General features: G+C 45.1%; 2 non-coding genes across 2 annotated transcripts; both read left to right on the forward strand.

Annotated features, from left to right (window-relative positions):
• The first annotated feature begins 1,867 nt into the window (after nt 1-1,867).
• On the forward strand, nt 1,868-1,974 carry LOC140739041 (U6 spliceosomal RNA). The gene has a single exon (XR_012101550.1). It is a non-coding gene; the product is annotated as a U6 spliceosomal RNA (small nuclear RNA).
• A 9,617-nt stretch (nt 1,975-11,591) lies between these two features.
• Nucleotides 11,592-11,698, forward strand: LOC140739045 (U6 spliceosomal RNA). Its single transcript, XR_012101554.1, has one exon. It is a non-coding gene; the product is annotated as a U6 spliceosomal RNA (small nuclear RNA).
• Nucleotides 11,699-26,650: the final 14,952 nt, after the last annotated feature.

Here is a 26,650-nt window from a genome sequence, read left to right on the forward strand (position 1 = left end):
GGTCCCTAGAGGACTGGGAAGCGTCCCCAATCTGCCGTTTCCTTTCCGCGGATCTCTATCCGGTCCTGCTGCGGTCGCCAATTTTGCCGTGGTTTCTCGTGCCCCACAAACGACTAGGAGACGCAGAAGATTCTTCAAGAAGTATTAAACTTTAATTTGCAAATCAAAGCTGAGACAGTCATTGAGCTAGTCGCTGATTGCCCACCGATCCTTTGTACACAGCATTTTTTATAGCAATCTCCTGGTTTAGTTGCATTAGCATATGCAATCGGTCTGCAGTTGCGTATCACAAGTACATCCGCCACTATTGTTTCTACCCATTGACTTAATCATGTTCTAATCTACATCTCTTAGCTACATCTCATTAACACCCCATTATCTTCTACATTCTTAAGATTTCATTCTCCTACCAAATTGGATACATGCATAGCAAATAGCAAGTTCAAAGCTGACTACATAGTTTTGGTTACACAGCAAATAATGCAACTTTTATACTCCGATAGTTCCAACTTATCGATGCAGTTATAAAGAAGGCAAGACAGGGCTATACTTTATTAGCAGTTTGAAGAGATTTGCCATGTCAACAAAAACACTCAAAAACTCGTATACTGTGGAGAGCATTCTGCAGGCTGCATCACTGTCTGGTATGGAGGGGCTACTGAATAGGACCAAAAGAAGCTGCAGAAGGTTGTAAATCTAATCAGCTCCATCTTGGGTACTAGCCTACAAAGTAGCCAGGACATCTTCAGGGAGCGGTGTCTCAGAAAGGCAGCGTCCGTTATTAAGGACCTCCAGCACCCAGTGCATGCTCCTTTCTCACTGTTACCATCAGGTAGGAGGTACAGAAGCCTGAAGGCACACACTCAGCGATTCAGGAACAGCTTCTTCCCCTCCGCCATCCGATTCCCAAATGGACATTGAACCCTTGGACACTACCTGACTTTTTAAAATATACAGTATTTCTGTTTTTGCACGTTGTTAAAATCTATTCAATACACGTAATTGATTTACTTGTTTATTTATTATTTTTATTTTATTTATTTTTCTCTGCTAGATTATTTATTGTAGCTGCTAAGTTAACACATTTCACGTCATATGCCGGTGATAATAAACCTGATTCTGATTCTGATAAACTTAAGTTTGGCACTTCCTTACAAGTGATTGAAATACCTGAAAAGTTATGCGCTTTGCAATATTCGAAAACATGCGTTTTTCAGCCATGCATCCGTGAACAGCTGCATGTCTTGTATTCATCACATCTCTTTCATGACCATACAACGTGATGCTGTGCTATAAACATACGAATTCTCAAGATCAGAAACTCCAGGCCATTCCTACTGCCCAAGTCCATCACCTCTCCCGACAATGCACAGACCCTTTCCCACCCTTGTCCGACATACAACCATTGCAGACAAAACCAACAACTGTGCTTTGCCGATGGAGAGTCCGGAGCTAAATCTGCATCTCATTCAAAAACGAGCGAAGACGCGTCGCTGCTTGAAATTAAACCAGCAAAAGACTTTTCGAGAAGAGCAAACATAAAAGTTAAGAGCAGCACCGCAGCGCCGGCGTGGACCGGGAGAAAACTACGCATGCGCGTCTCCTCATCCCACGCCGCTTCAGCCCGTGAGGCGGTCCCTCAAAGCACATTTTTACATACAGGGCAAACACTCGGAAACTTTTAGAACAGAGCTCAATTAATATTGTAATAAAGATGTAGTGCAGGCAAAGTCATCTAGACTAATTAATGGAAAATATTATTAATAAAAGTAGATAAAAGAACATGTCGATTAATAGAACACTACCATGACTATAATGTGAGAATGACCAGTGTGCTATTTATTACACTCTGAGGGCAGAGTGGATCGTGCTCGCTTCGGCAGCACATATACTAAAATTGGAACGATACAGAGAAGATTAGCATGGCCCCTGCGCAAGGATGACACGCAAATTCGTGAAGCGTTCCATATTTTTGCATTCGCAGAAATATTTCGCACTAATTTTATCTGGGGTTGTGTCATCAATGGGAAGTCGCACGTGTTTTTTGTTTAATCCCTAACACCCCCCCCCCCCAAATCCGGAGCAGTCCAAAGTTCAGAATGTATAACAACAGTGCTATAATACAATGGACAAATGAAAAAAATTCCAAATGCATAACTGGACTAGTTTTTGGTGAGTGAATTCAGTGATGGTGACATATTTGGCTACCCGTGGAGTGTTGGCCCTCAGTGGGTAAACGTTTCTGTGCTGATATTCTACCTGCTTTTGGAGAAGTTTCATTAACTACAGGCAGCACAGAAAAGTGGGTAAAAGATGAAATATACAGCGTATACTTAATAAACAATTTCACATTTATAACACGTTTTAAACCAGTAACAGTCTCAGTATGCGGGCAGTGGGCAAATCAACCCCACTTGGGCTTCTTCATCTCCTCACTCGAGATACAGATTCACGCAACTCTGCCACTTTGACCTGGTCCATGCCTTCATTGACCAGGTCCAACACTCGCCTTTATTGGATCTTGCTCCTCCTTACACACGTCATCGGGTTTGTGGGGCTGTGGCCAGGGTTAATCCAGGCACTGGAAGTCAGTAAAACGAAAGAGTTGATTGTGGATTTAAGGAAGTGTAAAATGAAGGAACAGATACCAATCCTCACAGAGGGATCAGAAGTGGAGAGATAGATAGATAGATAGAGAGTGAGCAGCTTCAAGTTTCTGGATCTCTGAGGATCTAACCTGGTTCTGTCTGGTTTCTCGTGCCCCACAAACGACCAGGAGACGCAGAAGGTTCTTCAAGAAGTATTAAACTTTAATTTGCAAATCAAAGCTGAGACAGTCAATTGAGCTAGTCGCTGATTGCCCACCGATCCTTGTACATAGCATTTTTTATAGCAATCTCCTGGTTCAGTTGCATTAGCATATGCAATCGGTCTACAGTTGCGTATCACAAGTACATCCGCCACTATTGTTTCTACCTATTGACTTAATCATGTTCTAATCTACATCTCTTAGCTACCTCTCATTAACACACCATTGTCTTCCACATTCTTAAGATTTCATTCTCCTGCTAAATTGGATACATGCATAGCAAATAGCAAACTCAAAGCTGAGTACATAATCTACATCTCTTAGCTACCTCTCATTAACACCCCATTATCTACATTCTTAAGATTTCATTCTCCTGCTAAATTGGATACATGCAAGTTCAAAGCTGACTACATAGTTTTGGTTACACAACAAACAATGCAACTTTTATACTCCAATATATCCCCCCTTTGAGACCCATACACAGAGAAAGACTAAGGGTCCGCGCACAGAAGCCCCAATAAACTCAAGCACTTATTCCCAAATCTCGGGTTAAACTATACTTTTCTGTGCCAAGACCTCAAAGTATTCTCTCCCTGTTACCCTGGGCCGCTGAGCCAAAAACCTGTCCCTTTGTACCTGAGACAGGGAAAAAGACTCAGAAACCCTTACAATCTACTCCCACACTGTCGTTTTGCTCTTGTTCATCCTGCAGGTGTTGTAGGCTGTAACGATACATTTTCGGTGTTTCTTTCTCCACTAAGCTTGCTTCAGTAATTGCCACGAGCATCGGAAAATGTTTGGTTGCAGCACGCACTACAAGAGACTTGAGACAAGGAAGAAAACAGCACAGCACAAGCGCACAGCTCAACAATACAATACTGACAGTTACTGCCATTTTAGTCAGCCATGCTCCCCATCCTTCTTTATACGCGCTTCTGAAATCAGAATCGTCAGTAGGGGGGTGGGCGCTACCAACAAACCGTCTTCCATGCTCCACAAGCCTTCCGGGTTCTGCTTGCCTCCTCCCCCCCCCCTTTCGTCTCCACATTGTTTGTTCTGCCAAAGTTGCCTTACCTTGTATTTCTGGAGCTAGGCTTACCTGGGGGGCAATGACAGCTGATGTACATCCAGACGCTTTTCTGGCTGCCTCGTCCGCAGCTTGATTTCCCTTTGTTATTACACCATTTCCCTTATTATGTGCCTGGCATTTTACTATAGCCAAAGCTTTAGGTTTCATTATGGCTTTTATTAAGTCTAGAATTTGCTGACAATGTTGTATGGGATCTCCACTGCTTTTTTTAAAACCTCTGTGCTTCCACACTGCCCCGAACAAATGGCATACTCCATGAGCATATGCCGAATCAGTATAGATGTCTACTTTCTCACCTTCCATCATTTCACACGCAGCTGTCAGGGCTTTGATTTCTGCTAGTTGGGCAGAACACAGTTGGGGACAGGATTCCATCCTAATAATCTTATAGCTCGACTGATCCTGCTGCACTACTGAGAACCCTGCATGATTTCCATCATAATCCCTATAACAAGAGCCATCTACGAACAGAACCTTTTTATCTGCATCCTCTAGTGGTTCTGACCGTAAATCTGCTCTCAATTTGGCAAATACCATTGTCTTCCCTACACAATCATGGGCTCCTTCATAGCCCAAAGGGACAAAATCAGCTATATTACTGGTAGTGCATCTCTGTATAGTTATGTCAGGAAATGTCAATAGCATCTGATACGCTGCTATCCTGGCTGGCGTCAGCACAAATTTCCCTCTTTCCAGCAATTCTGTTACTTTGTGGTATGGTTACAGAGTCACAGGATAGCCCAGGGTTACAGATGATGCCTTTTCATACGCATAGTACAGCGCCACCAATCCCTGATAACAGGGTGGATACCCCCGAGCCACCTCATCTAGTCTCGTACTGTAGTATGCTATCGGCTGCTTTGCTTTTCCTGTGCCTGTCTCTTGTGTTAGAACCGTTGTGACATAACCCTCCTGTCTGTTGGATACATACAAATGAAAAACCTTCTCGTAGTCAAACAAAGCTAATGCTGGTGCTGACTGCAATTCCTGCTTAATAGTATTGAAAGCTATCTCCGCCTCTCCATTCCACTGTAAGCCGTTCTTCAAATTGGTATGTCCTGCTTCTTTCATTATCTTTCTCAAAGGTGCCACAATCTCAGCATATTCTCCTATCCAATCTGAGCTGTACCCTGCCATTCCCAAAAACGTCATCATCTGCCCTACAGTCTGGGGTTTTGGGGCCTTAGTTATTGCCTCAATCTGATCTGGTGCTATCGCCTTCACTCCCTTGGATATTACCCTGCCTAAGTATTCCACTTGCTGCGTGCAAAATTGCAGTTTCTTTTTGGATACTTTATGTCCTCCGTGCACCAGCTTCTCTAACAGAGTTATAGTGTCCTGCTCACACTGTTCCTTACTGTGGGAGCAAATCAACAGGTCAGCCACATACTGTAACAATGTACCTTCCAATGGTATGCCCTCTAGGTCTGCCTTCAACACCTGATTAAAAACATGTGGTGAATGTTTAAACCCTTGCGGCATTCTGGTATAGGTATACTGAGCACCTCTGTAAGTAAATGCAAACAGATACTGACACTGGTCGGCCAGAGGAATGCTGAAGAAAGCCAAACACAAATCAATCATTGAAAAGTAACTTGCTTCTGGTGGAACATTAGTCAAAAGTGTGTGTGGGTTGGAGACTACCGCTGGCCGGGGAGACACTCTACCTCTCATTTATCATTTACCACTCGCAAATCATGCACCAATCTCCACTTAGATTTATCTGCTTTTAAGACCGGCAGCAACGGGATATTGCATGGACTGTTTGTTCTTTTAAGCACTCCTATTTCAAGCAACCCCTGCACTGTCGATGCTATTCCCTTTTCTGCTTCCGGTCTTAAAGGGTATTGTGGTCTCCTGGGTGGAATTGCTCCCCTTTTTAGCCTTATTTCCACCGGACTAGCTGTTTTTATTTTCCCTACGTCCGTGTCATGCTGTGACCACAGAATAGATGGCAACTCATCTAACCTTCTATCTTTCTGCTGGCCTCTTTCCTTTCCCAGCAAGGGCAGGTGTGGTTGGGGAGTTATTTCGACCTCTTTCACTGTCCCTACCATATCTACATTTACCATTATTTTAATGCAATTGTTGTCTTCTGATATCCACACCTCTGGCATGAATTTCCTCCACACTTACGGTTTCAGCACTCTTAACTAAGGGTCCTAAGTCTTTAGACTGATATCCCTTGTTTACCAACAATGTTACGTGGGGCGCAGCTTCCAGTATCCTGTACCATTTTTCTAAAAAGGTGTTCCACTTAACTTGTAAAGCTGCCCCTTGCTTTCCAATTATCACAGCCTCCCCTTCCAGGTGCTGTTGGGTACATGCCTCCAGGTGCCATCTCTCCTCTAACTCCTTGTTCTGAGTCTCGTCTAAAATCACTGTACAATGTAGCTCAGATTTGGGCATTACCGCCCTGGGTAATATAGCCTGCACGCCCTTCTTCCATTTTTCCCAGGTTTCCTGAATCTGATCTGCGATGTCTCCTATCCAAAAGACATTAGCCTTCTTGTCTTCTCGCACTATCAATTGAGCCCCTGCTCTTTCCACACTCAGCCCATTTCTGGTGCATTCTAATTTTAATTCCAGTTTCAATAAGGCATCTCTGCCTAACAAATTAATCGGAGTTCCTTTAAATACTAGCACCGGCAAAACAATTCCTTTATTTCCCATTCTCAGCTGCACTGGAGCCGTGCACTGTGTCAACTGTGTTTTCCCCGAGAACCCTACCGTCTTAATAAACTTTCCTGACGTGGGAAGGTGAAGGGCATACTGTGGCTGTACACAAGTGTACGTGGCTCCAGTATCTATCATCATTGGTGTCAGTTGCCCTTCTAACATAACCTGAACAATGGGTTACTCGTCTGTCTCCCTTGATATCATTGGGTAATGTCCTTTCCCACTTGAGTTCTCGGGGCACCCCTAATACCTCGCATAGGGGTTCACAGGTCCGCTTGGGCCTGTGGGGGCTGGTCCTTGGCTAAACTTTAGTTCCCTTCTTATCGGTTCCTGCTGGTGTGTGACAGGCCATGGTGTAAACAGACAATCTCTTCTCATGTGACCTGGCTGATTACATCCCCAGCACAATCTCTCTACCTCTCTTTCCCCCTGTTTCCTCACTGGTCCCTTCTGCCCATAGCTCCTCTGTCCCCCTCTTGGGACTTCCAGTCCTGTCTGGGCTGTTTGAATTTAGTCTGTTCCTGATAGGGCATTTGTGGGAATGCTCCTCCAAAGACGTCGATTATTGGCATGGGGTTTTCCGGCCCTTGTCTTACAGTATGATCAGTTCCTCCATATAGCGGTGCTTCATCCAGTTCGATGGCTGTACTCGGACCGATGGTTGCTGGCAGCATCTTTTTGCTTTTCTCTTTTTCCTTCTTTCTGAGTTCTTCGAGCTCCATTTGTATTAACTTTCTTTGCACCTCTTCCTGCTGCTCAGCCAACCTTTGTTTGTCTTTCCGATATTTCTCAACCGCATGGACTACGTGGTCTCTAAATTCTTGTGGGGTCATTGACGTCAGCCCAACCACTTCCTCCAGTTTGGATTTTACTTGTGGAGGCATTGCATCCAAAATGCTATGTCGGAATAGTGTGGTGATAAATAAGCTATTTTCCACCTCTTGCTCAGTCTCCAGTCTCCACCTTTTCAACTGGTTTTCTACGTAGGCTGCTGGGTTTTCAGTGTCTCCCAGTGGATCCCCCTTTAAGGCTTTGGGGTCCACTTTGGGTGGATAAAGCTTCCTGAGGGCCTGCCATACCCTCTGCCTCACTCCGTCAAACCTGTCTCCATCAGTTCTCGGGTCGTTCGAGTTTACTATGCCAGCCATTTCCATTAGTTCGTTAAATTTGGAGGTTCCCATCAACCTTATCAATAGTGCCTTCAAATCTCCCATAGCCAATAATCGTCCCGCCGTTTCTTCTTCAAAGGCTCTAATCCATTTCCCTGCTCCTTCATGTAGATTGGGCAGAGTGTTTTTCAGCCCTTCTAGGACCTGGGATCCCCAGGGGATATACTGCACTTGTCCTGATCCTTTAACTAACAACGGCATCATTCTTCCTCCTTCTTCCTGCCCTGGCTCTCCTCCTTGCCTGACTCCCCATCTGTCTCAGGGTATGTCTTTACTGCCTCCCACACAAATTTCTCCGGGGTCCTCTTCTTCCGTTGGTCTCCCTGTGGAGTCCTTCCTTTCTGTCTTGATTCAATACTTGGTTGGCCCCTGGAGTATTTTTCGCATCTCCTCTGGCAATCCCCTCTCTAGTAGCTCTCTCTCTACTTCCGCAGGTCGCTCCCCGACCGCCTCCTTCTGCTCTTCTAGGCTTCTGCCTCCTACCTCTTCCCCACAAATTCTCGCATCCTCTCTCTCTCCACTTAACTCTTGCTCCTCCAATGAGTCACCTTCTTTTTCTTCCTGTCCGTGTCTGTACACCTGTGGCAGGGACTCCTCATGATCCTTACTCGTGCTTGATTCCCTTCTCTCTTGTGTTTCTCCAAGACTCTCATTTCCTAACCTTTTTCCACTTCTTCTTGAATGCCTCATCTCTTATTGCCCTGATGAGCCACTTTCTTTTCTAGTCTGTTCATTTCTATGGTATAACCGATACTCCTCATACTCCTTTTCCTCTCTCAAGTATTTCATCCATTCAATCCCTTCTTCCATTTCTCTCTTTACCTGTTCCATCTTTATCCTTTCTGCCTGTATCTCCTTCCATATCGCCGCTTTTTCCTTCTCGTATTGTCTTTTTTCCTCCTCATTATCCCAAACTTGTACTTCTCCCTGCATGTTTACTGTTTCCGTCAGCAGGGGGCACTGCTTAGGGGTTCCTTCCTCATTATAGGGAGGGGGCCTTTCTGTTTCTTTCACATCCGGGTGCGGAGCTGAAGCCAGCTTCTCACTGTACTTTCCTCTCTCTCTAACAGGCTGTTTCTCCAGCACCTTAGTTGTCTTCCTCACTTGTAATCAATATTCTACCTGTCCTCCTCAGCCTTTCTCCCTCCGTTCTGAAGAGTTTTAGCACTTCCATTTCTCGTTCTCTTTTTGCCCTCTTTTCTTAGATTTATCTTTTGGTTTGTAATTTTTAATTAGTCCCTCCATTTCTTCGCACAAGCTTACATCAAACGTTCCTTCTCTTGGCCATTTTGTGACCAGGTTTTTGGTTCTTTTTTCCCATTTTTTTGAAGTTTTTGTGATCTCACATTTATTTACCGGGATTTTTTTTTGCTCAGAACCTCTACAGCCTTCCTTTACCTGTCATGTTGTTCTCTCTTTTTAAGGTATTTCAGAGATTCACAGTTCGTTTACTGGATAATATTATTTACTCTAATTCTATGCCTAGTCTATCATCTATCTACCAGCGCTTTAAACTATATATTGGACTATCCTTGTTTCCTATTCTGTTCTGCCCGTACAGACCTCTATTCAGAGCGGTACCCACAGAACTTTCTCTTTGCACCTCGTCTGTTCAGACCCTTATCTCTCAAGGCGGTATCCAGGAGGATTTTCTCTACTTTCCCTGCCCGTTCAGACCTTCGTTTCATACTAAGCGGTATCCACAGGGACTTACCAACACCACGTGGAATTTTTCTTCACTTAACTTATTAGCTTATTTGTACTTACCCTCACTGCAGTGTTCTTGATCAATCCTCTGAGCCTCCTGTTAACCCCCAATTCTGCCAGATTCTTTGGACTGGAGAGACCCTTCGGCAGTGGTTCCACACTTCTGAGACTCCAAGACCTCCCCAAAACCAACAGAATTCTTAGTCCAAATTGTCACAAAAAGCACTTACATTTTGTTTGGGTGCACCCTTTATTCTGTAGCCTTGTGGGGGTCCCTAGAGGACTGGGAAGCGTCCCCAATCTGCCGTTTCCTTTCCGCGGATCTCTATCCGGTCCTGCTGCGGTCGCCAATTTTGCCGTGGTTTCTCGTGCCCCACAAACGACTAGGAGACGCAGAAGATTCTTCAAGAAGTATTAAACTTTAATTTGCAAATCAAAGCTGAGACAGTCATTGAGCTAGTCGCTGATTGCCCACCGATCCTTTGTACACAGCATTTTTTATAGCAATCTCCTGGTTTAGTTGCATTAGCATATGCAATCGGTCTGCAGTTGCGTATCACAAGTACATCCGCCACTATTGTTTCTACCCATTGACTTAATCATGTTCTAATCTACATCTCTTAGCTACATCTCATTAACACACCATTATCTTCTACATTCTTAAGATTTCATTCTCCTACCAAATTGGATACATGCATAGCAAATAGCAAGTTCAAAGCTGACTACATAGTTTTGGTTACACAGCAAATAATGCAACTTTTATACTCCGATAGTTCCAACATATCGATGCAGTTATAAAGAAGGCAAGACAGGGCTATACTTTATTAGCAGTTTGAAGAGATTTGCCATGTCAACAAAAACACTCAAAAACTCGTATACTGTGGAGAGCATTCTGCAGGCTGCATCACTGTCTGGTATGGAGGGGCTACTGAATAGGACCAAAAGAAGCTGCAGAAGGTTGTAAATCTAATCAGCTCCATCTTGGGTACTAGCCTACAAAGTAGCCAGGACATCTTCAGGGAGCGGTGTCTCAGAAAGGCAGCGTCCGTTATTAAGGACCTCCAGCACCCAGTGCATGCTCCTTTCTCACTGTTACCATCAGGTAGGAGGTACAGAAGCCTGAAGGCACACACTCAGCGATTCAGGAACAGCTTCTTCCCCTCCGCCATCCGATTCCCAAATGGACATTGAACCCTTGGACACTACCTGACTTTTTAAAATATACAGTATTTCTGTTTTTGCACGTTGTTAAAATCTATTCAATACACGTAATTGATTTACTTGTTTATTTATTATTTTTATTTTATTTATTTTTCTCTGCTAGATTATTTATTGTAGCTGCTAAGTTAACACATTTCACGTCATATGCCGGTGATAATAAACCTGATTCTGATTCTGATAAACTTAAGTTTGGCACTTCCTTACAAGTGATTGAAATACCTGAAAAGTTATGCGCTTTGCAATATTCGAAAACATGCGTTTTTCAGCCATGCATCCGTGAACAGCTGCATGTCTTGTATTCATCACATCTCTTTCATGACCATACAACGTGATGCTGTGCTATAAACATACGAATTCTCAAGATCAGAAACTCCAGGCCATTCCTACTGCCCAAGTCCATCACCTCTCCCGACAATGCACAGACCCTTTCCCACCCTTGTCCGACATACAACCATTGCAGACAAAACCAACAACTGTGCTTTGCCGATGGAGAGTCCGGAGCTAAATCTGCATCTCATTCAAAAACGAGCGAAGACGCGTCGCTGCTTGAAATTAAACCAGCAAAAGACTTTTCGAGAAGAGCAAACATAAAAGTTAAGAGCAGCACCGCAGCGCCGGCGTGGACCGGGAGAAAACTACGCATGCGCGTCTCCTCATCCCACGCCGCTTCAGCCCGTGAGGCGGTCCCTCAAAGCACATTTTTACATACAGGGCAAACACTCGGAAACTTTTAGAACAGAGCTCAATTAATACTGTAATAAAGATGTAGTGCAGGCAAAGTCATCTAGACTAATTAATGGAAAATATTATTAATAAAAGTAGATAAAAGAACATGTCGATTAATAGAACACTACCATGACTATAATGTGAGAATGACCAGTGTGCTATTTATTACACTCTGAGGGCAGAGTGGATCGTGCTCGCTTCGGCAGCACATATACTAAAATTGAAACGATACAGAGAAGATTAGCATGGCCCCTGCGCAAGGATGACACGCAAATTCGTGAAGCGTTCCATATTTTGCATTTACATGAACTTTCTTCTTCAGACGGACCGACAGTCATACTTTATTGATCCCGAGGGAAATTGGGTTTCGTTACAGCCGCTCCAACCAAGAATAGTGAAGAAATATAGCAATATAAAACAATAAATAATTAAATAATAATAGGTCAATTATGCCAAGTGGAAATAAGTCCAGGACCAGCCTATTGGTTCAGGGTGTCTGACACTCCGAGGGAGGAGTTGTAAAGTTTGATGGCCACAGGTAGGAATGACTTTCTATGACGCTCAGTGTTGCATCTCGGTGGAATGAGTCTCTGGCTGAATGTACTCCTGTGCCTATCCAGTACATTATGGAATGGATGGGAGTCATTGTCCAAGATGGCATGCAACTTGGACAGCATCCTCTTTTCAGACACCACCGTCAGAGAGTCCAGTTCCACCCCCACAACATCACTGGCCTTACAAATGGGTTTGTTGATTCTGTTGGTGTCTGCTACCCTCAGCCTGCTGCCCCAGCACACAACAGCAAACATGATAGCACTGGCCACCACAGACTCGTAGAACATCCTCAGCATCGTCTGGCAGATGTTAAAGGACCTCAGTCTCCTCAGGAAATAGAGACGGCTCTGACCCTTCTTGTAGACAGCCTCAGTGTTCTTTGACCAGTCCAGTTTATTGTCCATTCGTATCCCCAGGTATTTGTAATCCTCCACTATGTCCACACTGACCCCTTGGAAGGAAACAGGGGTGACCGGTGCCTTAGCCCTCCTCAGGTCCACCACCAGCTCCTTAGTCTTTTTCACATTAAGCTGCAGATGATTCTGCTCGCATCATGTGACAAAGTTTCCCACCGTAGCCCTGTACTCAGCCTCATCTCCCTTGCTGATGCATCCAACTATGGCAGAGTCATCAGACAACTTCTGAAGATGGCAAGACTCTGTGTTGTAGTTGAAGTCTGAGGTGTAGATGGTGAAGGGGAAGGGAGACGGGACAGTCTCCTGTGGAGCCCCAGTGCTGCTGACCACTCTGTCTGACACACTGTGTTGCAAGCGCACGTACTGTGGTCTGCCAGTCAGGTAATCAATAATCTAAGACACCAGGGAAGCATCCACCTGCATCACTGTCAGCTTCTCACCCAGCAGAGCAGGGCGGATGGTGTTGAACACACTGGAGAAGTCAAAAAACATGACCCTCACAGTGCTCGCCGGCTTGTCCAGGTGGGCGTAGACACGGTTCAGCAGGTCGCCCATTGGTAGTCACAAGAATTCTTTGTTTATCCACCTTCTTTTCTACAATGGGCTGCTATAATCTATTGGAGAAAGCATTCCGAGTACAGCATTAGACTTGTCATGTGTTCTACGAGGCTGTGGTGGCCAGTGCTATCATGTTTGCTGTTGTGTGCTGGGGCAGCAGGCTGAGGGTAGCAGACACCAACAGAATCAACAAACTCATTCGTAAGGCCTGTGATGTTGGGGGGGGGGGGTGGAACTGGACTCTCTGACGGTGGTGTCTGAAAAGAGGATGCTGTCCAAGTTGCATGCCATCTTGGAGAATGACTCCCATCCACTCCATAATATACTGGTTAGGCACAGGAGTACATTCAGCCAGAGACTCATTCCACCGAGATGCAACACTGAGCGTCATAGGAAGTCATTCCTGCCTGTGGCCATCAAACTTTACAACTCCTCCCTCGGAGTGTCAGACACCCTGAGCCAATAGGCTGGTCCTGGACTTATTTCCACTTGGCATAATTGACCTATTATTATTTAATTATTTATTGTTTTATATTGCTATATTTCTATACTATTCTTGGTTGGTGTGACGGTATCGAAACACAATTTCCCTTGGGATCAATAAAGTATGTCTGTCTGTCTGTTGGAATCAGGGCTTGGCTGAATCAGGTTTGTATGGCTTCAGTGTCCAAACGTTGCTGTCATGTCCAGTCCGTGAAATCCGCATTCCGTTTCACGGTCCAGTCCAGGATCCTTATTCCAGGGTTTCTGGTTTTCCCCAGTTTCTGTTGAGTCAGCTGATTCTCTTTTGGGCTGGCATCATAAATAGCCCAGGATTCAGCCTCTGGCTGCTAGATTGTTCCTGTCCAAACCTTCTGTCTGTTTCCTTTCCCTTCACCTTCCTGCCTCTGCCTCTGCCTCTGCCTCGGAGCCTCGCCTGTACCTGGTGCCTCGCCCTATTTGGAATTGTCTGTCTGTGTCCATGCCTTTGCTAGGAAGGTCTGGCTGTTTTGCTGCTACCTAGCGTTGTGAACTGTCTCATCGTGTTCAGCGTTCTGTGTTATGAGTCCCGGCCCTACGTCCTGTACCCAAGGAGGGGTCCTGGCTCGGTGTTCCGTGTTCCTGTCTCTCCCTCGACCAAGACCCTGGGTTCTCGTCATGTCCATGTGCCTCGCCCAGCACAGGAGTATCTTGCCCTGCCTGGTGCTGGGATTCCCTCGTCCTGTGCTGGGGTTCCTCAGTCCAGGAGTCTCACGTCCAGTCCTGTTGCCTCTCCCTCGACCAAGGCTCTGGGTTCTCGTCATGTCCATGTGCCTCAGCCAGCACAGGAGTATCTTGCCCTGCCTGGTGCTGGGATTCCCTCGTCCTGTGCTGGGGTTCCCTTGTCCCGTCCAGGAGTCTCACGTCTAGTCCTGTGCCTTTCCTCGTCCTGTAGCCACGTCTTGTCCTCGTCGGGTTCTGGAGTCCGAGCCTGAATCAAGACCCAGGTTCTGGGTCCTTGTCCAGTCTCTGGCTTGGAGTCCAAGCCCAGGCTCCTAGTGCCCAGTTCCATGTCCTGGTTCCCTATCCTAGTCAGGTCCTAGCCCAGGCCCAGAGTCCTTGTCTTGTCTGGGGCCGGTGTCATGTCCAGCGTCTTCCTCTCTTCCCCTGCTCCCTTCTCATGCCTAGTCCTGTTCCTGGTAGTTCAGTGTCTGTGTCTTGCATCTGGGTCCGCTCCCAACTCTTATGACAGCTGTCTTGCTATGCGCTCACATTCTATCTGCTGCTGGAGAAGTTTCTTTAACCGCAGTCACCACAGAAAGGCGGGCAGCTACAAGCTCAAATATACATGTGTAGTTTGTACTTGTAATGCCTGAAATCTGAATCTCACCCATCAACCCACCGAGTCACACGTGCAGCATTTCTTCCTGAAGCTTTCCATATCTTGCACAGTTCGCTTACTTTGATTTCTGACAAACGTTCAGGTAGAATGGACGCCAGCTATCAACGAAAGCGATTTCTGCTTTCATATTGTGTCTTTCATGTGGTAAAACATGTCAGAAGCATGGGATTATCAAACTATTTTTGGTGTAGCAGGAGAATAATGACAGAAGGTTATCAAAGCCAAAATAAAAAATTATATATTTAAGGAGTACTTTTCATACACCTTTCTGTATGTATGTCCCTAATGGTGGCTGGCTGGTGCCTGTGATCATTGTAGAGCCTTCCTGTCCCCCACAATGCAAGTTCTGTATCATGCTGTGACCCGACCTTTGAGGATGCTGTGTCCTGTGCATCCGTAGAAGGACATGAGTGTAGATGTGCATCGTTCAGCTCTCCTCAGCTTCCTCAGGAAGAAGTGGCAGTGGTGAGCTTTCCTGAGAAGTTGTGCGAGGTGTGCATTCCCTGGAGTTTGAAACTACTTGCTGTTTCCACTGCTCTGCCGTCAAAGTGAGGAGGGGTGTGAGTGGTTTTCTCTTGAAGTCGATAACCATCTCCTTTGTCTTGTTGACATTGAGGAAGAGGTTATTTGCCTGGCACCAGGCCTCAGGCTCTTCGACCCCCTCTCTGTAGGCCATCTGATCATTGTTGGTGATGAGTTCCACCACTGTCATGTTATCAGTGATCGTCTGGGTGCTCTGGTTTCCTCCCAGATGCAAGGGCATGCTATGTTGGTGCTGGCAGTGTGGTGACACTTGCAGGCTGCCCAGCACAATCCTCACTGATTTGATCTGAAAACAACACATATAACTGCATGTTTTGACTACATATACTGACAAATAAAGGGAAGTTATGGTGATTTGACATCAAAATCCAGGTTAATGTCACCTCAGACCGTAAGACTATAAACCTTATGAGCAGAATAAGACCATTCAGTCCACTGAGTTTGCTGCACCATTCAATCATGGCTGATTTATTTTCCCTCTCAACCCCATTCTCCTGCCTTTTCCCCACAATCTTTCATGCCTTTACTAATCAAGAACCTATTGTTATGTACCCGTGACACGTGACAGTGGTGTACTTGTCACGTGACAGGTGTTGAAGCTATACTGGACTTGAGGTAATGGTCTTGTGATGGTGGAGTGACGTCATTTTCCCGCCAGTAGAGGTCATGTGACAGGTTTTTTTTACAGGATATAAAAAGAGAACCCCTCCCTGTGAGGAGGGGTAGTTCGTGGCTGGATTTGCTATGTTGACTTCATGCCACTGCGTGATTTAATGTTATGACGCAGTTTAGTTGAAAGATGGAGTTTTATTTAATGCCTGAAGTTTAAAAGGTCATTGCCAGCAGTTTCTTTATAATACTGCTAGTTAAAAATCAGTGGAGAGTGAAGATCGGAGTTCGGGAGTTAAAAGATCGAGGAAAGTCGATTTCGACGGTGAAACAGGTTCGACCTTGTTTGATCCTCATTCGGAAGGAATTCGTTGACTGTGCTCGTGTTAATCCCTGTGAATAGCTGAAAGGATTGGGAACAGTTTTGTAAAGGAAAGGTCAGTGCCTTTAAGCCATTTCATTTTCCATCTTCGTGGGAAAAGTAGTTCGACTGGGAACCGCAGCAACACGACGTGAAAGAGAATTTAAATCGTCTTAAAAAGTCTCTCCCTTAAATGGACTGTAAGCATTTTGAACTTTTGCAATACTACTTTGAAGAACTGTTTTTGCAACATCGCTTTAAAAACTGTTTAAGCTTCATTGCTTTAAGAACTGTTTAAGCTGCCGCACAGCAGCTGATTTCCGGTTACGTTAGTGATTTGTTTACTTTTGGGGGTTTGTTTTTCAGTGTTTAATAAATGTTTTATTTGTTCTAAAAACCCCTGCCTCACTCATATATTTATTGTTGCTGTATCCGTAACACTATCAACCTCCGCTTTAAACATGCCCAATGACTTGGTCTCCACTGCTGTCCATGGCAATGAATTCCACAGATTCATTACCATCTGGCTAAAAAAAATTCCTCCCCATTTCTGTTCTAAGGGGACTCCCTTCTCTTCTAAGGCTTAATCCTCTAGTCCATGTCTTCATCCTGAGCCTGAGTCTCCAGAGGGTTCCAGTGCTGTGGAAGACTCGCCCCAGTGGCTCCAATGACTACAGACCGGTGGCATTGACCTCCCACATCATGAAGACCCTGGAGAGACTTGTTCTAGAGCAGATCCAGCCTATGGTTAGGCCACACTTAGACCCCCTCCAGTTCGCCTACCAGCCCCGACTAGGAGTTGAGGATGCCATCGTCTACCTGCTGAACCGTGTCTACGCCCACCTGGACAAGCCGGCGAGCACTGTGAGGGTCATGTTTTTTGACTTCTCCAGTGCGTTCAACACCATCCGCCCTGCTGTGCTGGGTGAGAAGCTGACAGTGATGCAGGTGGATGCTTCCCTGGTGTCATGGATTATTGATTACCTGACTGGCAGACCACAGTATGTGCACTTGTAACACTATGTGTCAGACAGAGTGGTCATCAGCACTGGGGCTCCACAGGGAACTGTCCTGTCTCCCTTTCTCTTCACCATCTACACCTCGGACTTCAACTACAACAAGAGTCTTGCCATCTTCAGAAGTTTTCTGATGACTCTGCCATAGTTGGATGCATCAGCAAGGGAGATGAGGCTGAGTACAGGGCTACGGTGGGAAACTTTGTCACATGATGCGAGCAGAATCATCTGCAGCTTAATGTGAAAAAGACTAAGGAGCTGGTGGTGGACCTGAGGAGGGCTAAGGCACCGGTGACCCCTGTTTCCATCCAAGGGGTCAGTGTGGACATGGTGGAGGATTACAGATACCTGGAGATACGAATTGACAATAAACTGGACTGGTCAAAGAACACTGAGGCTGTCTACAAGAAGGGTCAGAGCCGTCTCTATTTCCTGAGGAGACTGAGGTCCTTTAACATTTGCCAGACGATGCTGAGGATGTTCTACGAGTCTGTGGTGGCCAGTGCTATCATGTTTGCTGTTGTGTGCTGGGGCAGCAGACTGAGGGTAGCAGACACCAACAGAATCAACAAACTCATTTGTAAGGCCAGTGATGTTGTGGGGGTGGAACTGGACTCTCTGACGGTGGTGTCTGAAAAGAGGATGCTGTCCAAGTTGCATGCCATCTTGGACGATGTCTCCCATCCACTCCATAATGTACTGGTTAGGCACAGGAGTACATTCAGCCAGAGACTCATTCCACCGAGATGCAACACTGAGCGTCATAGGAAGTCATTCCTGCCTATGGCCATCAAACTTTACAACTCCTCCCTCAGAGTGTCAGACACCCTGAGCCAATAGGCTGGTCCTGGACTAATTTCCACTTGGCATTATTTACTTATTATTATTTAATTATTTATGGTTTTATATTGCTATATTTCTACACTATTCTTGGTTGGTGCGACTGTAACGAAACCCAATTTCCCTCGGGATCAGTAAAGTATGTCTGTCTGTCTGTTTAGACTCTCCCACTATTGGAAACGTCCTCTCCACATCCACTCTGTCTTAGCTTTTTAATTTCCTTTGTTAGGTTTGATGTGATGAGACTTCAAGAGATTCAGAACCCCCTGCCTAACGTATACCCCAATGCTACGATTCTGGCATAGGGGTATGCATTCTGAAGGCACAGGCCAGGGAAGGGGTCTTTATCCCTCCTTCCTCTGCTTCTTCATGGGTCAATCTAAAAGCCCATAAGCTCCTCTACCATTACCACCCACCCTTGTCAGCCTGACCTAGGCATCTACTGCTCTCTGTGTAAATGCATTGCTCAACACATGTCCTTTAAACATTCCCCCCTCACCTTAAATGCATGTTCAATAGATCAATAGCTCCATTTAATATCAGAGAATATATACAATATACAACCTGAAGTTCTTACTCTCTGCAGACTTCCTCAAAACAGAAGAAAATCCCCAAAGAATGAATGACAGAAAAATTGTATGAACCCCAAAGACCCCCCTCCCATACACAAGCAGCATGAAATCCTCTCACCCCTTCTCCACTTACTCTAGGATAAAACATCAGTATTCCCTCTACCTGCCATACAAGCAACAGCAAAGCCCCCCAAAGAGAGACCATGATCTACAGAACATCAAAAACTGTTCACTCCAACATTTCGACATCCCACAGAATCTCTCTCTCTCTCTCTCCGTAATAAGGTCCTATTGCATTTGACATTTCTAAGCTGAGAAAACGATTCTTACTGTCTACTCCCTATTCATGCATTTTATAACCTTCCATCTGGTCTCCCCTCACCCTCCAGCACTCCAGAGAAAACATCACAAGCCTGTGCAACTTCTCCTTACAGCATTCTGATAAATCTCCTCTGCACCCGTTCCAAAGCCTCCACATCCATTGTGAGACCAGAACTGAACACAGAGCTCCAAATGCAGTCTAATTTATGTGTTATAATGCAGCAATGTGAGTTCCTGTCTCTTATAGTCAGTGTTTCAACCAAGGAACACAACTACACTACACATCTTCTTTACCAATCATCTCCTTGTGTTCCCTTTAAGGGAACTGTTCTTTGATCTTATCTGCAGTAGATCAGTAGATACATTTATTTTGCATAATTATGTATTTATTGACTTACTTTAGATCAATAGGTCAGACCTCATGTATGCTTATGACAGAATATTTGAGTGTTGATCAAATTTTCAGATGATCTGATAATGTTGGGTTGAAGCACGAGTGAGATGGGACAATGTAGCTGACAAACTACAAACTACTTCTGGTCACCTCACTACTGGAAGGATGTGGAAATCATAGAAAGGGTGCAGAGGAGATTTACAAGGATATTGCCTGGATTGGGGAGCATGCCTTATGAGAATAGGTTGAGTGAACTCGGCCTTTTTTCCTTGGAGCAACAGAGGATGAGAGGTGACCTGATAGAGGTGTACAAGATGATGAGAGGCATTGATCGTGTGGATAGTCAGAGGCTTTTTCCCAGGGCTGAAATGGTTGCCACAGGTTTCAGGTGCTGGGGAGTAGGTACAGAGGAGATGTCAGGGGTAAGTTCTTTTACTCAGAGAGTGGCGAATGCATAGAATGTGCTACTGGCAAATGTGGTGGAGGCGGATACGATAGGGTCTTTTAAGAGGCTTTTAGATAGGTACATGGAGCTTAATAAAATAGAGGGCTATGGGTAACCCTAGGTAATTTCTAAGGTAGGGACATGTTCAGCACAACCTTGTGGGCCGAAGGGCCTGTATTGTGCTGTAGGTTTTCTATGTTTCTAAAGACTAGTGTGGACCTGATGCGGGACTGTTGTCCAGTTGGGAGATGATGGGCCAGATGACCTCAAACAATACTGTAAATTTCTATGATTCTGTAATCCTCACTTCCCTTACCGCCTCAACCAATTACATCTCCTGGTATTTGGTTTTCTTAGGCTACGTACATTATGATTAGGAAATGGAAAGATTGGCGGAGAAAGGCCCTGAGATTTGCTCATGGACTAAAATCAACTGCCTCAGCTTTGTTAAGGGATCTTCAACGTGAAACTTTAACCTTGACATTTTTAACCTGATTAGAGTTTCCAACACTTACTGTTTTTATTTCAGATTTCTTGCACCTGCCATTTTTTGTAATGACTAATTGGGGATTCTTGGACAAAGGGACGTTGTTTTAAGATAAGGTGCTGCTCGTTCAAAACCAAGGTTTGTGGAATTGGAATTGATTTTGGTTTATTATTGTCACATGTCCCAAGATACAGTGAAAAACTTATCTTGTTTACTGTTCATACAGATCAAATCATTACACACTGCATTGAGGTAGAACAAGATAAAAAAATAACAATAACAAAACTACAGAGAATCTCCACCATTGATGCTGCCCTCACCTACATCTCCTCCACTTCCCAGACATCCATGCTCACTCCATCCTCCTGCTGCCCCAACAGTGATAAAAGTCCTCTTGTCCTTAGCTATAACCCCCCCCCCCCGAGCTTCTGCATCCACTATATTACTCTTTGCAACTTCCGCCATCTCCAAAGCGATTCTTCCACTAAATACATCTTTACCTCTCTCCACAGGGATCGCTTCCTCCTTCATTCACTTGTCCATTCATTCCTCTCCACTAATCTCTCTCCCAGCAAGTAGCCAAAGTGCGACACCTGCCCATTCACCTCATCCCTCATCTCCAGTCAGGGTTCCAAACTGACCTTCTACATGAGGCAACACTTCACCTGTGAATCTGCTGGGGTCATCCATTGTGTCCAGTGCTCCTGATGTGGTCTCCCCTACATCGGTGAGACCCAAGATGACGGTGGAAGAGAAAGATCTTATATTCTGTCGGTAGCCTCCAACCTGATGGCATGAATATCGATTTCTCCTTCCGGTAAAAAAAATCCCTCCCCCTCTCCTCTTTTTCTATTCTCCATTCTGGCTTCTTACCTCTTCTCACCTACCTATCACCTCCCCCTAGGTCCCCTACACCTTTTCTTTCTCCTATGGTCCACTCTCCTCTCCTATCAGATTCATTCCTCTCCAGCCCTTTACCTTTCCCACCCAGCTGGCTTTATCTATCACCTTCTAGCTATCCTCCTTCCCCTCCCCCACCTGTTTATTCCAGCATGTTCCTCTTCCTTTCCAGTCCTGAAGAAGAGTCCCGTGCTGAAGCAATGACTGTTTGTTCATTCCCATAGATGCTGCCTGACCTGCTGAGTTCCTCCAGCACTTTGTGCGCGTTATTCTGGATTCTCAGCATCTGTAGAACTGCTTGTGCTACGGGTAAACAAAAAGTTGCAAGATCACAATGAAGTAGATTGTGAGGTTGAGTTCATTTTATTGTATTAGGGAGCCATTTAATGTGGTGGAAGCTGCTGTTGGCACTGGTGTATGTGCTTTCAGGCTTTTGGACAGACGGTAGCACGACAGTTAGCACACTGCTTTACAGCGCCTGCTCTGAGAGAGGGGTTCAATTCCTGCCGCTGCCTGTAAGGAATTTGTACATTCTCCATGGGACCCCAGGGTGCTCCGGTTTCCTCCCAGATCTCAAAGACATATGGTTAAGGTTATTTGGTTATGGGCACACTACGTTGTTGCTACAAGTGTGACAAGTGTGACAACACTTGCGGGCTGCCCTCAGCACATCCTCACGGATTCCATTTGACGCAGATACTTCATTTTACTGTATGCGTCGATGAGATTGTGACAGGTAAAACTAAATCTTTCATCTTTTCTATCTTCTGTCTAATGGAGAGGGAAAAGAGAGACTGCGCAAGGTGGGTGGGTTCTTTCATTATGCTGGCTGGCTGCTTCACTGAGGCAGTGAGAAGTGTGAACAGAAACCTCAGAGTTAGTTAACGAGGTACAGTAAGAATTGATGCACCATCAATAACTCTCGGAGACGGGAGGCATTTCCCCTCTCAGCCGAGGCCCGCGTGGCCTTCAGCCGCATTAAAGGGGACATTGCCAAAGCAACGATGCATGCGGTGGACGAGACCATTCCCTTCCAAGTAGAGAGTGACGCCTCCGATTTCGCACTGGCTACTACCCTCAATCAGGCAGGAAGGCCGGTAGCATTCTTCTCTCGTACCCTTCAAGGCCCTGAAATTCAGCACTCCGCGGTGGAGGAAGAAGCCCAGGCCATAGTGGAAGCTATAAAGGCGATTGGAGGCACTGCTCCTCCCTCAGTCTCCAGGATGTTGTGTGGTGGTCTCTTGCTACTAATCGTGGTCTCTTGCAGCTAATAAAAGCCTATCGTTTGCCTCCCGTCTCCGAGAGTTATTGATGGTGCATCAATTTTATTACAGGGGTCTGTGGGAGGAGCCACAGGAGCAGTCAGCAGAGGGGCGTGTCCAGACAGGTATATGTAGTTCACCACAAGTATATCGAAATTTCTTGTCGAGAGTGGTGAATCTCTGGAGTTCTCTGCTGCAGAAGTTAGATCTTTAAAACGATTTGAGTGGAGGTAGATCGTTTTGTGAAAGATCAGTAGATTGACATCTATAAGAAACTAGCGCAGGGGAGGAACTGAAGCCTGGTTTAGATCAACCATGACCTCTCTTCAAACTCTTTGCAATTTCTTGCGATGGCCCCAATTGCAAAGTGTTTCAACTGCAGCTGTGTGAAGTTTTCTGCTGAACAGGGGCTGAAGTGTTAGACTGGAACTCGACGGGACTGTTCTCTGTCATAGGAACAGTAGAAGTGTTTACCTGAGACTGGTGGACAGGACACAGGCGTAAGGGCTTGTGTGGTCACATTTAATGATGGTGCAAAGAGAAAGCTCGGTTTGAAAATGGGAGATTAGTAAACTTGGAAGAGTATAAACCAGAAGAGTTTAAAGCTTTGTGGATTTATTATTCTGAAAGAGATTCAGAATAACTGTTATTAATTTTCAGTAGACTGGTAAGTGTTGTGGAAGCGAATTGATCTCAATTTCTGAAAATTAAAGTGAAGAAATAAACAACAATGAAACAATTACGATTTGTTACTATATTTAGGGTTGAATATTGTAATGTTCCACGCTGGCAGGACTGGAGCTTGGTGTGTATGAACAGCAGATTTTGTCACGGTGAATGCTGGCAGTCACTCAGCCCAGGTGTGGAGGAACGACAGACTCCCATGTAGAGACAGAAACGAGATATTAGACATAGGAATACCACGAACGAGCAACACCGCGAGGCAAATCATTCTACACAGACATGTCACAGCGCTAAACAAGAGTCTCCTTTAAATAATCATAGAATGCGGAAAACCCATGCCAGTCACCATTAACTCGACAAGATTAAACAGAAAGCACCTGGGTTTAACGGCTCCAGATGAGATAACAATGAGTAAACGCAGGTGCTAGAGGAACCTACAGCAAGTCACAGGACCCATGATAGAATATATCCAGTGTGAAGGAAATGAATAGGAAGATTAGAGCTGTAATATTCATAAATATGTTCAAAACTGTCCATAGGGTAAGAATAATAGTTTAATTTATTCAGAGCAAGCTGGCATTGCTTAGGGATTCCCACAGCCTTCGCGGAGGAAACACTGAAAACTTATGCTCAATAGCATTTTAATCAGAAAGAAGCACTCTCCACAGCAGGGAGTTACAGTGGTGTGGTGCAGTCTCACAGCTCCACTTACACACACAAGATGCTGGAGGAACTCCGTAGGCCAGGCAGCATCTATGGAGAGGATTAAACAGTTGTTTCTGGCTCTGGTAATGTTGCTTGAGAGGTGCTGCCTGACTTGACGAGTTCCTCCAGCATTTTGTGGGTGTTGTTCACGATTTCCAGCCACTTGCAGAATATCTTGTGTTTATGCTTTAGAGGTCCAGTAACACAGGTTCCATCCTGATATCTGGTGCTGCCCGTGCAGAGTGCACACGTTCTCCCCTCGACCACGTTTGCTTCCCACTGTTGCTCTAGTTCTACCCCACATCTCAAAGATGTGTGAGTTCATGGTCAGGTGGGGTAGGGGAGGGGAATTGGGAGGGCTGGGAACTAAAGAGGGTGTGGGAGGTAAAATGGGATGGTGTATATGGGTGTTTACTGGTCAGCACAAGCTTGGGGAGTCCAAGAGTTTGTTTCCGGGGTGCCTCATCTGGTACACATTGGTATCTTGGATTTTAGGAAGCAGCCTGTTTTTGCTTTTACATGGCATAACTTACCTTTTGGTGTATCACAATGATAACTCACTCCTTTCAAACAACTCCGGGAATGAAGGGGTTAACACGTGAGGAGCGTTTGGCAGCTTTGGGCCTGTACACACTGCAATTCAGGAGAATGCATGGGGATCTCATTGAACCCTACCAAATGTTGAAAGGACTAGATAGGGTGGATGTGGAGAGGATGTTTCCTCTGGTGGGGGTATCCAGAACTAGAGGGCACAGCCTCAAAATTGAGGGGTGACCCTTTAGGACAGAGGTAAAGAGGATTCTTTTTTTAGCCAGAGAGTAGTAAATCTGTGGAGGGTTCTGCAACAGACTGCGGTGGAGGCCAAGTCCTTGTGTGTATTTGAGGCGGAAGTTGATCATTTCCTGATCAGTCAAGACATCAAAGGATATGGCGAGAAGGCAGGTGTATGGGTTTGAGTGGGATCCAGGATCAGCCATGATGGACTGATAGAGCAGACTCGATGGGCTGAGTGGCCTAATTCTGCTCCTATGTCTTATGTTCCTATGGACTTCTGCCTTAAACCTCTGAGGACCTAGTGTTTGGGGTCCTGTCATTGGTGAGTCCAGTTTTTAAGGCCCAGGTAACTGGTGATCAGTGTGTCCCAGGATATTGATGCTGAGATCTGAGGCCCGATGGTGAATTGTAAGTTTTGAAATTGAGGCCTGGTGTCTGGAGCTGAGTTTATGAGTCGCTGCAAGTTCACTAAGGAAGTCAAAGTGCAATGTCTGCAGGCCCGAGTCCACTGGAGGCTGGAGGCCTGACTAGGGGTTAAAGGACTGTGTATGTGCTAGTGGGGGAGAGAGGAATGGGGCTTGTTTCATTGCTTGTTATGTTCTGTTTTCTTCTGCTGAGCATTGTGGGCATATGATGTTGGCGCCAGAACGTGTGGTGACACTAGCAGGCTGTCCCCTGCCCACCCTGGGGTGTGTTGGCTTGTTAACACAAATGATGCATTTGACTGTGAGTTTCAATGTACACATGATAAATAAACAAATCTTGAATCTTTCTCCATCCCATTGAGTCTGAAGTTGAAACTGTTACCACCACACAACCCCTTACAACATCAGTTTGTACTGATGTTCGTTGTTGCTTCTGTTTTAGTGCAAAGACACCTTTCCTCTTAATCTCAGTTTAAGTTTAGCTGTATCCCCCTCCCTTAGCTCCTGAGAGCAGAGGCCTGATGAAGTGTCTCTGCCTGAAAGGTCGACTCTTTATTCCTTTCCATAGATATTGTTTGACCTGCTGAGCTCCTCCAGCACTTTGTGTGTGTGTGTGTTGCTCTGGATTTCCAGCATTTGCAGAATCTCTTGTGTTTAGCATTCTCCATTCTTTTATGTTCAGCATGTTAATTCCCCTCTCTTAGGATTCAAGATAGTAAGGTGGTAATGTATGGAACTTAGCTCTATTTCAGGATGGGATATGAGTTGGAAAAACACAATGGGACATTAATAATTGCTATGAAATTACAATGACCGTTTGTGTGAATTCTTCACAATGGTGAACTGAGGAATTTCACAGTAAATTAATACGCCATTATTAATATTGTGCAGTGTAGTTTAAACTCATTTGTATTGAATTGGAGATTTTGCAATCAAAGTAATTGAGAAGTTATTTCAGTGTTTCTCCACACTTGAGTTGACTGAATGGGATGCTATCCTGCAAACGAGGTGAAGTTTTAACTACGGTAATATGATGGATCTGATGCTGCCATCGATGGTCTAGGAAGCGTTATTTCTTCAGGTATCTTACCTCACTGGTGGGCTATATTACTGTGGTACGTCCTGGCGATACTCCAGAAGCTCAGAATTATTGATGTTTTTGACATTAACTATGGTATAAAATGATAGTGATATTATGAGAGTGATATAAAAACCGAAAATACTTAAAACACTCTGGGTCCAGCAGTGTCTGCTGAAATATAGCAGCTGTCTGAATTTTTTTAGTACTTTCTGTTTTCTTTTCCACTGTTTTGGATTTTGCAGACAATGATAGTTTGGAAATTCTAGACAAAACTGACGCATATTTTATAATCAGACAGCTCAGTATACATCAGCAAGGATCCCTGTTTCAAAGACGTACTTCCCAAGGAGCATTTAAACTGGTATAAGAACAAAGATGAAAGTTTAAAGTAAATTTATTATCATAGTGCATATATGTTACCATATACAGTCCTGAGATTC

This window comes from Hemitrygon akajei, chromosome 14 (genome assembly GCF_048418815.1).
Source record: "Hemitrygon akajei chromosome 14, sHemAka1.3, whole genome shotgun sequence".
Taxonomy (NCBI): Eukaryota; Metazoa; Chordata; class Chondrichthyes; order Myliobatiformes; family Dasyatidae; genus Hemitrygon; species Hemitrygon akajei.